General features: G+C 50.8%; 1 protein-coding gene across 2 annotated transcripts in view; it reads left to right on the top strand.

Annotated features, from left to right (window-relative positions):
- OCLN (occludin) overlaps positions 1–12,773 on the top strand; it is a 174,321-nt gene that overhangs the window by 145,510 nt on the left and 16,038 nt on the right. The window lies entirely within an intron of this gene.

Consider the following 12,773-nt stretch of genomic DNA (forward strand, 5'->3'; position numbering starts at 1 on the left):
GCAGCCCTGTTCTGGATTAGTTGTAAAGAGCGGAGAGTGGAGGCAGGCAGATTTAGAAAGAGGCTGTTACAGTAGTCCAGTTTAGAGCGAATCAGAGCTTGGGAGACGGTGAGCTTCTGAGGGAAGGAGAGGAAGGGAAAGGTACCTCTGAGGTGGTGTAGCAAGAGGTTGGACTTTTTAGAGACTTCAGAGATGTGTGAGGAGAAGGATAGTGTGGAGTCGACAATGACCCCATGCTCTAAAGCAGTTTCTAATGTTCTAAATGTTCTAAAGCAGTTTCAGGGAAAGCACAACCCAATGTTGGTTTAGAAGAGCATCAGCTATTCAAGTTAAGTAAATACCCATATAATTTTAAAAGGTGCACCAGGCATCTCAAAGACCAGTATTAACTTCAAGAATGTTTTAGATCTGGAGGGGCGCTGTTGAGCACCTCGAAAATGGCCGCCTAGCCGTGGAGCTCCGTGTGGCTTGGACCTCAAATCCGGCATCAGCAGAAAGCTTCGCTATCGCTCACTGCACCGGCCCAGATTGTAGCTGACATGGTTCTGCACATCCTGCTGTGTTTTCGGCCTGAATCAGGCGCTGGGAGCCCAGCTGTGCCGTGTTGAAGTTCTTGGCCCACTTTCCTGTGTGTGGCCCGGCGGGGCCCGCCACTTGGCTGCGGCGCGTGAGGACGGCGCCCGCGGTCACCGATTTTTGTGGCAGGTGACATGTTTCCCCCTGGGTCCTCTGTGTGCTGGGGCCTCCCCTGTGTCTGGCGGTGCTACTCCAGAGGGCCAGAGCGACGTCCAGGCTGGCACCTGTCCTTACCCCGCCTCCCCGCATCGACATCGCGGCCTTGCTCTGCCACCCGGGTGGGTCGGAGCTTACAGCGGGGGAGCGACACTGACTGGCCGCGCTTTGGGACCAGGAGCAGCCGCTAGATCCGGCGGACTGCCTGCCGACGCCCAGGAGACCCTGGACAACTTCCCGCGGGTGGCGGCCTACACCCCGGCCCAGGTGAGGAGCTGGGTTGGGTGGAGCCTCGACCCCTTTGGTATCTTCCGCATCCTTGCCCCGACGCACTACCTACAGACGCGGGTGCTTCCCCAACCAGCCTGCCAGCACCGCCTGCCCTGCGGCCCACTCGCTGGGCCCCTGTGGCCATTGGGCTCTGTGACACAAGTGGGGCGCACTGAGCTACTGGCTCCATCGGGCTGAACTGCACTGATCTGGGGGCTCCATCAGCCATGCTCCCCCATAAATGGTGCAAGCTGCCCCGGAGGGCACCACATCACGCTGGAGCCCGGACGCCTGAACCCAAGCCCTGCGCACACCTGGTACAAACGGGTGGCTGCAGACTCTTTGATCTAGCCAGCACTAGTTTGGCCACACACTGACAACGCTCTACTTCGCAGCGGCCATCCTGCATACCCCACTAGGGCTAACTTCACGCTGGCATCGCCCTAAGGCGGTTCCCCCCCAGCCCTTGCACCTTCCATACTGGGTGGCCGTGCCGTCTACTGTTACTGTCTTGCTCACACAACAGCCCAGTTGCTACCTAGACTACGATCACTTTAGCGGTGTCACAGCCCATTTCTACCCTCGCTCAACCTTAGCGACCTGCAACAACTTGGGAGTGAACCTTGCCACTACATCCCTGTGCCTTATATTAAAGCGGGCCGGACCTGTCGGGTCACCCCTCATCACACGTGCAATGTCCAACAGATCCAGGGGGACAAACAAGGTGGGCGCCATGGACAAATTTACAAAGGCATCCGCCCAGGAAGATCCTGAATCCGAGCTCCCCTATGGAGCTACTGCCCCGGATCTCACGACCGTGATGGAGTCGATGGCCAAGAACTTTGCCTCGTTCCATGAAAAATTGGACGATATTAACGCCAACGGCGCCTCCCTTAAGTCCCGAGTTGATCAGGCGGGGACAAGGATAACCGGGGGCGAAAAAAGATCAACTTCACACCTTGCACTATGCGGTGGCCACCCTGACCCGCGACAAGAAGGTGATGAAGTCAAAGTGCGATGACCTTGAATCCCGCTCGCGTAGAAACAACCTGCGCATAATTGGGGTCCCCGAAAAAATGCCCTGAAGGGGCGCATGGAGTTGGCAGTCAAATCTACTTAGACCTATTGGGAGACCCTGCACTTTCCCCTTTCTTTAGTCGAGCGGGCTCATCGGGCCCTGTCCCCGCGTCCCAAGCCGGGAGACTTCCCCAGACCCATCATCGCTAGGATTCTCAACTATAGGGACGGAGACCTCATCCTACGCCTGTCACGCGAAAAAGGGCGACCTTTGCATCGACTCAAACACCATTCGGATATTCCTTGACTTCTCCGTCGGGGTGCAACAGGAGAGACGTCAATTCCTGGGAGTCGAGCAACTGCTACGTGAGCGTTATGTCCCATATGCCATCCTCTTTCCAGCCAGGCTCAAAATTACCTTCAAAGAAAAGCTGTTCTTTTTTACGGTGCCTGAGGAGGCTGTTAAATGTATAGAGTCACAGAGACCGCTGCCTAATCCCAACGGCAACCCTATGGTTGATGACTGAACTTAGACCACTTTGTATCTCAGCTACTTGTTTACTATTGCTTATTCCTACATGTGCTGATAGTAATACGGCCTTATTGGCTCACCAGTATGCACGCATTAAATATTTGTGTTGATCACCCAGGCATAGTTCACCACCGGGGACGGGGGGCGACTCCCCGCCATGCACACCGGCCTGCCATTACTGAATACCCCACTTGCGGATTGTTGACCCACTTGTGTCTACATGCCTGGACGTGGAGTGCAGGGCGTAGTGGGCTTCTCCCCCCCCGGTCAGCTTAACCCCTTTTTCTTATTCACTCAGATTCGGCCCGCGTGTGTCGGGTGAGATCAGTCTGCATATGTGTTGTTCGAGGTACCGCTGGTAACCTATTGCCATTTTTATTCTTTCAAGTGTCCACCACACGGCAACGGCGCACCCCACTACGATTGCAATGTTTAATTTTAATTTGAAGGGGTATTGGCCCCAGTTGGGCCAATGGGATTGCGGACCCACGTTGGGAACCGCCTATTGTCCCTTTTTTCGTGGGACATGTTGATATCAAATGGTGGAGGCAGGGGGGTAACACTGCTTGCGGGAGGGGGTTTGATGTGTGTTATGAAAAACGGCAGAGGTGGATCAGCAGACCACAGTGCATCGGGGGGCCCCAGTGGGGGCAGCCTCCGCCCTGAATTCACTTTACGACAACGGTGGTGGGATGTTACCTAGATCATTAAAATGCCAGTAACAGTGATGTCCTGGAATGTACGGGGCCTGAGCAATTACACCAAGGCTCGTAAAATCATGGCGTACGCCAACAGATACGGTTGCAAAATACTGCTCCTGCAGGAGACACATTCAACAGGCCCTCTGACCAAAAGTATAGCGCCGACATGGGGTTCACACAGATATTTCACCTCATATTCCACGCATGCCAGAGGGGTGTTGACGTTGATCCATAAATCACTTAAGTTTGTCTTCCACAAGAGCTATATAGACCCTGAGGGGAGGTACACTTAAGTGCATTGCGCCATAGCCAACAGGGATTATTTGCTGGTGAATACCTACGGCCCTAATGTTGACTCTCCCGACTTTGTCGACCAGGTGGTATCCATATTGCTAGGATACGTGGGGGTGCAGATCTGGGGTGGGGATATGAACTTCATACTCAATACCACTATGGATAGGACTGGTACGGCCCGTAGGCCCCTGTCTGGTGCAGCGCATAGACTACTGACCCATAGCGCGACACTTGACATTCACGATGCATGGAGGGCACTACATCCGCAAACGCGTGAGTTTACTTACTACTCTTCGGTGCATGATGGTTCCTCCAGGATCGACATGTTTCTATTATCCGGTCCTATGCTGGGCAGGGTAGTGGAAACGCGGATACTCACGCGCACACTGTCTGATCACTCACTGATTTTGATAAACCTGGAACTGGGAATACCTGCTCCTACCATCAATACATGGCGATTCAAATCGGCCGCTCTGCAGGACATTGTATTTAAGGCGGACATCCTTGCCGAAATTCGGTCCTATTTTGAGCATAATGCGCCACAGTCCACAACCCTGGGGGTCCGCTGGTATGCTTTCAAAGCCTTCATCAGGGGTGCGTCCATTTCTAGAGAGTCGGGAGTCCTCAAAACTATTAGAGCTGCCCTGTCCTGCACCAAAACTAAACTACGGGACCTGGAACGAGCCCACCCCGCCTCGATCGACCCGAGTGTCCTCTCCCAGATCAGCGAGGAGCTCAAAATCTTTAATGAGCAAACCACTAGCGAAGTCCAGTATTTCAGGTGTCCACAGGCTGCGCGGAAATACGGCGAGGGTGACAGACCCGGTAAGACGCTGGCCGCACTAGCAAGGGATGAGTGGGGCCAATCCTAAATTTCCTGTGTCAAGGACAATCGGGGGACAATACAGTGGTCCGACCAGCAAATCCTTGAAGTCTTCACAGGCTTCTACTCTGAACTATACTCTCAGCCCCCCCGAACATAGTGACTCTCAGATGCGGGAGCGCCTGGAGCAGATACCCACCACCTGTGTCTCCCCCGCAACGAGAGACCAATTAGATTCCCCTATTACATTGGATGAAATAGTGGAGGCTATATCTAGTCTTCCTAAAGGAAAGGCACCGGGCCCCGAGGAGCATGTAGCTATATTGGCCCCCGAGCTGCTTGAGGTATGGAACGAGTCACTCCGGCTAGGATCTCTCCCCCTCCGACACTACGTGAGGCCGTTATTACGGTCCTGCTCAAGCCTGGTAAGCCTGGCGATGATTGTGGATCATACCGGCCCCTTTCACTAATGAACTTGGATAATAAAATCTTTGCTAAGGTGATCGCTAACCGCTTCCTACCTGACATGTCATATATGGTGCACTATGACCAGTCGGACTTTGGCCCGGGAGATCCACGTCCCATAATATCAGAAGGCTCCTTAACGTCATGTCACAAATCAATCAGGGTGTGAGTGCAGTTGCGGTCACCCTGGATGCTCAGCAGGCCTTCGACATGGTGTCCTGGAGGTACATGTGGCTCATCATTGAGACCATGGGCATTGGACCCATGATGATTGCATACATCAAGCTGCTGTACACCTCCCTGGTTGCCAGGGTCTGTGTGAACTCCCAAACATCCGCTCTGGTCCCTCTCTCCAGAGGCACCCATCAGGGCTGCCCGTTCTCCCCGATTCTATTTGCCCTGGCTATCGAGCCCATGGCGGACTATGTCAGGGAGCGCCACTCACTCTAAGGGATACGGCTACAGGATACCCCCGAAATTATCTCACTCTATGCGGACGATGTGCTGCTGTTTGTCAGAGACCCCAATGTCCACCTTGACCCAATCCTGCGCGACATCACCCGCATTGGTACATACTCTGGTTTCACTATCAATTATACCAAATCGGAACTCTTCCCTCTCACAAGCACCACAGTACAACCTGCCACTGATTACCCGCTCCGTTGGTCCCCTGACGGGATTAAATACCTGGGAATCCAGGTGTCCCTGACCAAAGACACCCTCCTAGCCGATAACTACCTGGCCGTGGCAGAACAAGCGGAAGCCAAGATGGCATGCTGGCGCTCTCTCCCGCTATCACTAGCGGGGAAACTATAACTAGTAAAAATGATACTGCTCCCTAAACTGCTGTACGTATTCACAAATGTACCTATATGGCCCGGCAAGAAGTACTTTGCAGATTTACACAAGCTGTGCGCTCAGTTTCTGTGGCACTCGGGAGCCGTGCATAAAAAATGGCTTGCTATGACACTTCCCAACGAAAAAGGTGGATTCACTGCCCCTGATTTGCTGCGGTACTGGATCGCAGCGCAGGCACAGTTTGCCACCTACTGGTACCCTGAACCCCCCCCACCCCCCTCGCCCTCATGTCAAGCTGGAAACCCTTGCGGCATTTGGCACCAATATAATGTCTTTAATACTACATCGACAATACGAGCCGGACTCAACCATTGACCCGGTCCGAACCACTGTGCTAGCCTGGGGGCGGATATTCGCTGCAGGTGCTGAGGAACACCCATACTACAAGTGGCTCCCCGCCTGGCGGTTTCCTGGGTTGGAACCCACAAACGACATAGCCCTGGCACAACACTGGCAGTCCCTGGGATACCTAGCCCTAACTGACTTCTACCCGAACAGGCAATTCATAACACCGCAGACTTGGAAACCGGGCCACTCGGGGTCACCGCTGGACATTTTACAATTTTACAGACTCTGCGCTGCCTTCCGTAGTGCTTGGCCCGAGTTTCCCAATGAACCCCCTGACTCCCCTGGGATTTCCTACATCGCCAACTCGGGTGGGGATCGCGGGGTGGTGTCTTCTTTATACAAACTCCTCCTAACTGATACCCCATCACAGCCCTCTAGGGCCCGGGACGACTGGGCATCCGAACTGAAGTTAGAACTCGCAGACCAACTGTGGGGGAAAATGTGCTCCCACACTAATCGTCTCCTTGAACTTTTGATATCACACCATTCAGTATAAATTGTTGAATAGGCTATATTACACCCCGCACAGGTTCTCCAGGTTTGTTCGCTCTGACCCACAGCTCTGTCCTCTCTGCGGTGCAGAGGATGCGGGCCATTTGCACATGTTCTGGGACTGTCTGAGGCTAGCTGCATTCTGGGATGAGATCCTGAAAACTCTTTCAGAAATCTGTGACACTGTTATTGAGCCTGACCCGCTGGGGTACTGTTTGGGGGGTGGGGGACTGAGGGAACCAGAGGTGCGGCAAAATTCTTAAATGTGGGCTGTATTATTGCTAAGAAGTGAAGTGCTCCCCCCCCCCTAATTTCCAGAAATGGTTACATTTATTAACATGGTCTCGGAACTGCAAGGAGGAGTACCTCCGTATCCTCCCGGCCCAGAAACTTCTGGACCCCCTTTAACAGCTATCTTAACAGCCTAGACACGCCCTCCTCTGTGGACAACTCACCGTAATCATCTGTTAAGTGCCACAGCTCTGGACGCCTCGTGATGCTGCATTCCCTACTCGTCTTTCTATCACCGTTCATATGTACCACTGTACTCAGTTGAATATGTATTTTGTCACTTTTGGCTGCTCTGGTGTATGTGTATGTTATTTGCCTCTGCCAACAACATTTTATTTTTTTTAAAAAAAAGAATGTTTTAGATCTGTATAAATCAGATCAGGGAAAGCAAAACCCAATGATGCACTTTGAGAATGACCACCTGTTTTATTCAAGGTAGGTAAACCCTATTGGTAAGCTTTTACACTCATTTACACTCATTCAGTTGAGAATAATAAAATGGCACCTCTACTTAATACTTTTCAGAAGGGGAGCAAGCACCATTCAAATTAAGTAAAGATAACCTATACTTTTTAGAGGTGCAGTATGCAACTCACAGGAAAGTATTAACTTTTAGACACTTTATAACTTTTCTATTGCAGAAATAGTTACAACACTAACTCACTTAAAAGTAAGTACTTTTACACTTATACTTTAAAGACAGAACCCTCATGTTATAATGTCCTTCCCTAGTTTATAGCATGAGTTTTCTCAGAGGCAGAAAAGGAACCCTAGTGGTGTAGAAACCAGCTGTCGGGTCAGGATGGGGTTAAGATGAATGAAAGTCAGAGTTCCCTTGGATATTTTTTTCAACAAGTATTGGCTTCAGAGTTGGAGGTGTTCAGGGACTTCACATAAGACTCCTTATATGCGTTCCAGTGTAAGGCCTGGGTAAGTGGTATGGGAAAACTCCCAACCAACACCAATCACCCATTCAGCCACACAAGATTCACACAAGACTTCAGCTAAGTATTACCCAAGCCAACACAGTACCTTAGGAGAAAAGAGCTTCGGACTGGCTGGCTTCAGGATGCAGCACCACAGGACTTGTTCACTGGATTCTTGGTATGGAGACGAAAGAACTGGACACTGGATGGGAACTTGCAGCAGTCATCAGAGGAGGCTTCCAACAAAGGTTTCTTCGTGGATTCTCGTGGCTCTGTGGATTTTGCACCCTTTTACAGGAGCAAGTTTAAGAATGAATTTCGCTGTTCACATTCTCTTCACACTCTCGGTTCTGCACTCTGCTGAGGGGATGTCAGGGATTTGAATCTGTTCTCTGGAGGTCCAGAAGGAGTCCACCAAAGTTTCAGATGGAATCGGACTTCGAAAGACCATGCACCGCACACTGGCTTGAGGTCACAGGGTATTGGCAGTTTGCAGCCCAGCAAAGTCACAGCATGTTATAGATCTGCCAGAGATGACCAGGGTTCACACCACGCATTTACCGTTCAGAGCACCCAGGGCCCAACAAACCCTCCCCCAGAATACAAACAGACTCTGCAAAAGGCAAGTTAGAACTGTCCTTTATTTTCCATAACAGACTAGGATCATACAGGGAAAACCGAATTCTCCAGCAATCGCAGCTCCTGAGCCCATGTCGGGGGCTTTTGTCAAGGTTTGATGTCATAAATTGGGCTCTTCCCCCAAAAACCTAAGAGCATGCATGATTGGGATGATTGGGTGGTTGGAGTGGTATTACCTATAGCTGGCATATATATAAGGTTATCTAACTGGTCCCTGCATGTCAGGTGGCTTGCCTGAACCTTCCCCAGAAACTATCTATTACATTGTTGCAGGGTCGCAGGCTTACCATTGGCCCTGCGCCCTTTGCCATCCACCCCTGGATTTGTGTTCCCTGATTGGCGGGGGCTGATTTTCCCAGGCCTGGGACCCAGCTCTGTCCTCTGTGCTCCGTTCACCTTCTCAAGGTGATGAGAGAGACTGTGTCCCCATTGTTGCCATCAGTATTCCCTTTTCGCCTTGGAGAGTGCCTCCCAGGCTGCAACGTTGTAAAACGCATGCATCACTTCATGTCAGTTTTGCTGGGATCTGCCCCTCTTCCCACCACAAGTAAATGGCCATTGTTCAGCTTGGCTATGTTGTGGTGCCTCTAATTATGTCAGCACAGTTGGATATTTGTCATTATTCGATCAGGTCCATTGAGACACTTGTATCCAGGAAGATATCAGCTGGATAAGGTTTGAATGGTTGAGAGAATAACTGTTTGCATATGTGGATGTTACTGGCCCTCCTGAGGGCTGGCCAAACAGTGACTGGCATCTTGCATTTCTGGCTTTACGGGCTGTCATGCTTAAGGCGGTCAAGAGGGGTGTTCCAGGGACCCTCTTCAATGTCGTTGGATGTCTCAAAATGCAGGACTTCTTGATACTAGTGTTCGCAGTAGACTCTTGGTAGGAGTTGTCATTTTTGGGCCCCACAGGTTGGGGGCACCTGATGCAGGACTCTGTAGACTGGTGCTGTGTAGTGTTGAGTGCTGCAACCCCCACCGGACCACTACCTATGCCCTGGGTTTCCACCTAGAATGAGAGCAATGATGTCAGGAATGGCCACCAACCTCAACCAACCCACTTCCCTTTGGTAACTCCCCTCCCCTGTGTGTTTAATGGCACTCTCCATCTTGCCGTCTCTTGTGCAGGGGCGCACCACTTGGGTTAAGTCTGCTGATTTCCAGTTACGTCACTGGAAATGCTGCAAGCCAGATCTGGCTGTGGCTTGCTTCTTGCAGGAATCTGATGCTGGTTGGCTGGTTTTCCCGCTGGAATCCGGCGTTGGTGGGATTCCTTGGATGCTGTAAGCACACTAGTGCGTCCGAATGTCACCAGTGCTGCTTTGCGTGCCTTTAAATGAGGGCAGGAAGTGCATGCTTGGTAAGGTCTCTAGCGCTACCTGCGAGTCTCGAGCACGGGTTGCGCAAGTCTTTAAAACGAAGAAGCTGTCTTTAATGATAGGCATGGTTGTGGCCTTTAAATGAGGGCAAGATATGTGTGCTTTAATGAAGGCACAGCGGTGCGTGCAGATATCTTTATGAAGACACAGCTGTCTTTAATGATGGGCACAGTTGTGTGTTTGTGTGTGCGCGCCTGGAGTGTCACAAATGCCCCCCAGCGCTGCTAGCGCAAGTCTTTGCTTCCTGCACCCACATTAACGTCTTGGGTGCATATGCGTGGTTGCTCGTAGTTGCTCAGCGGTCCCGGTTGCTTCCAGGTCCGCTGTTTGCCCCAGGGGTGTGGCACACTGTGGACGCGAGCCACGTAGGTGATGCAGCTCTTTGGGATTGTGGGAGGCTATGAGCTGGGCGGGCCAGTGTCTGATAACATTCTATTATGCTGCTCGCGGTCACGGGATGCCACTAACCTCCTTCCTTACTGATACGGCTCCGGTTTGATGATACGTAGGATCAGGACTTTAACTGTTGCAAGATCCGACAGCTCCGGGTAGATGAAACGGGACCAGGACTGCAGTCGGGGAGAAGAACCATGTTAAGCGCTCACTGCACCTAAGCAGTCGAACGCAAAGCGAGGCTGCACGCATGGGTGTGGCCTTTTATAGAGGCCCACCCAGCGAACTGTCCTGCTGCCCGTCCTCCATGCGGATGGCTCACTTGTCAGCCATGTTAGTGGGCCTAAGTATCCTCCTGTGGGGGCCATCATGCAGGCCCTAGCCTGCTGAGGTGGCTATAGGAATACCAGTTGTGCCATAAGGGTCCCGCCTGCCTTCCCTTTTCCTATACTTGTATGGCATGTGTGAGCCCCATTGAGAGTATGTGCAGGCGTACTGCGGCTAACGTGTCCCTTTGGGATTAAGAGCAGGCAGACTGGTGCCCCCCACACCCCTTGCGATCATGACACTTGCTTCCCCAGACCTGCTGTTAGCCTGTCTAGAATAAGTCTGCCTTAGGTGATACTTGGCCTTTTAAGATGCTGATAGCTCCTTCTAGAAGTATATGGGGTTTACTTACCTTGTGTTAGTGGTGTGCCATCCTAAAACAAGTAAAATAGTTACTGCTTATCTTGGACTGTGTTCCACTTAGCTGAAAAGCAACTATTTATTTGTATATCCCACCAAAAAGGTCTTGCTCACCTAGTCTAACTGTGTATTATCACAAAGGTGGTAGAGTTGTATATACTGTTACTTGAATCTGTGTTCCACTATTCAAAAAAGTATATTTACAAGTTGGTTTACTATGTGATTCCTTTGAGTGTTCCTGCATAATTTACGGGTCTACTACCCTTGAATTACTGTAAAGTAATCAAAGTAATTTATGGTTTTACTCCCCAAGAATAGGTGTGACCTATGCTGAATGTGTAGGATAAGGTATAACTTCCCTAGAACTACTGTTAAGTGTTCTGAATAAGGTTGCATGGTTTGGTCTGCGTACTGTCAAGCATAGTGGTGTGTTTTTATAAATATTTTTGACTATTACTAGCACTTGCCCCTAGACTTCACTTGGCTTACTTGTATTTATAATAAACCTTTATTTTTTTTATAATACTTCTGGTTGTCCGTGTTTCTATTGAATCCTTGGTGTACTACAATTTCTATGTACTTTCCTACAGCCCTCTCTCCTTCCTAAAATAAGCTTGGCTGCTCTGTCTACACTACCATGTACTCGGGTGGTACAGCCTTTTATTAAAAGTGGAGTCTTCTACTGTCTCGGTTGAATGGTTTTACTAAGCCCTTAGTTGGACTTCAGAAAAAACGATTGTAGTATTCTCTTTTGCGATTCTTTATCCTCAAGTAACTACAGTTCTTAAGGATAGAGGGATACTTTGTATCCCTCGTAATATGTTATACTAGGAGAGATTGGCACACACCAGCTTATGTGGAATGCCAAGGGGATACCTAGTATTCACCCTTTTCTCTGCTCCTGTGACTTTGTAGTGACATGGACCACCTTCTAGTTATGGCTGGTGGCAGTGGACGTGTTCTACCAACTAGTTTTTTGTTTAACTGCAGACTGTATTCATTCTCTGTTGTCCGCAAGAGGGTAACCTATGTTCTGACATGGTGGCTCCTTTCCTTTTTTGCCATTTCTAGTGTGGTTGTTTTTTGTTAGCCCTTCTACCATTCCGTGAGGGGGAGGTCTGTGTGTTTTACCTTTTGGCAGAACTCTTGGGTGTCCCCACCCTAAGCTTCAGTGTGCCTGGGCAGGCAGGAAGTGGGGCAGCTTTTCACTCCCCTGCTCTTTGTCTGCCTGAGTGGAACCAGATCCCACTGGAGGGACCTGGGGGGTGGGGGGGTTCTGGCTGTCCTGATTGGACAGTCACCCGCCCCTTTCTGTTAACTGCTAGGAGATTGCAGAGGAGTGTGTGCTGACACTGAATAAAAGGTGGGGTTCCTGAGGTGGAGGGCTTAGCCGCCCGCTGGCAACTGAAGTTATAGAAGAATACTACCAGAAACACCTGCAGACCCTTTGCAAACCTGTGAAGCAACCACTGCTGTCCTGACCCTGTTCATCGCGGCAGAGGAGCTCTGAAGAGGACAACTCTTTCCCTTTGGCTAGTGGGACAAACCAGCCCTGAGATGTACTACAATCTAACCAATCTCCCGAGGTGCTGTGCCTCCCCAGAGCTTCAGACCGCGAATACCAGGAGACCTCCGACCCATTTGTAGTGCAATGTCTTGCCAAGGCCTAATCAGATCAAGTCTCTACTGTGCTCCAGGTAAAAAGCCAGAGACACAGACTCATCCAAGTCCCCTCACTAGAGTGCAGGGCTCAGGGAATCGAAGAAGATTGACTGGGCGAATCATGTCCTTTGGTGCTGCAGAAAAGGCTCCAAAACCCCAGACTGACCAGAGAAGTTAAAAGAATCCATGCCAGAGGCCCTCTCTCAAGACTGCTGTTGACAGCCCGTTCATTGTCCTGACTTTTGTCACCAGACCAAGG

Source organism: Ambystoma mexicanum, chromosome 6p, assembly GCF_040938575.1.
Source record: "Ambystoma mexicanum isolate Mex_15411 chromosome 6p, UKY_AmexF1_1, whole genome shotgun sequence".
Taxonomy (NCBI): Eukaryota; Metazoa; Chordata; class Amphibia; order Caudata; family Ambystomatidae; genus Ambystoma; species Ambystoma mexicanum.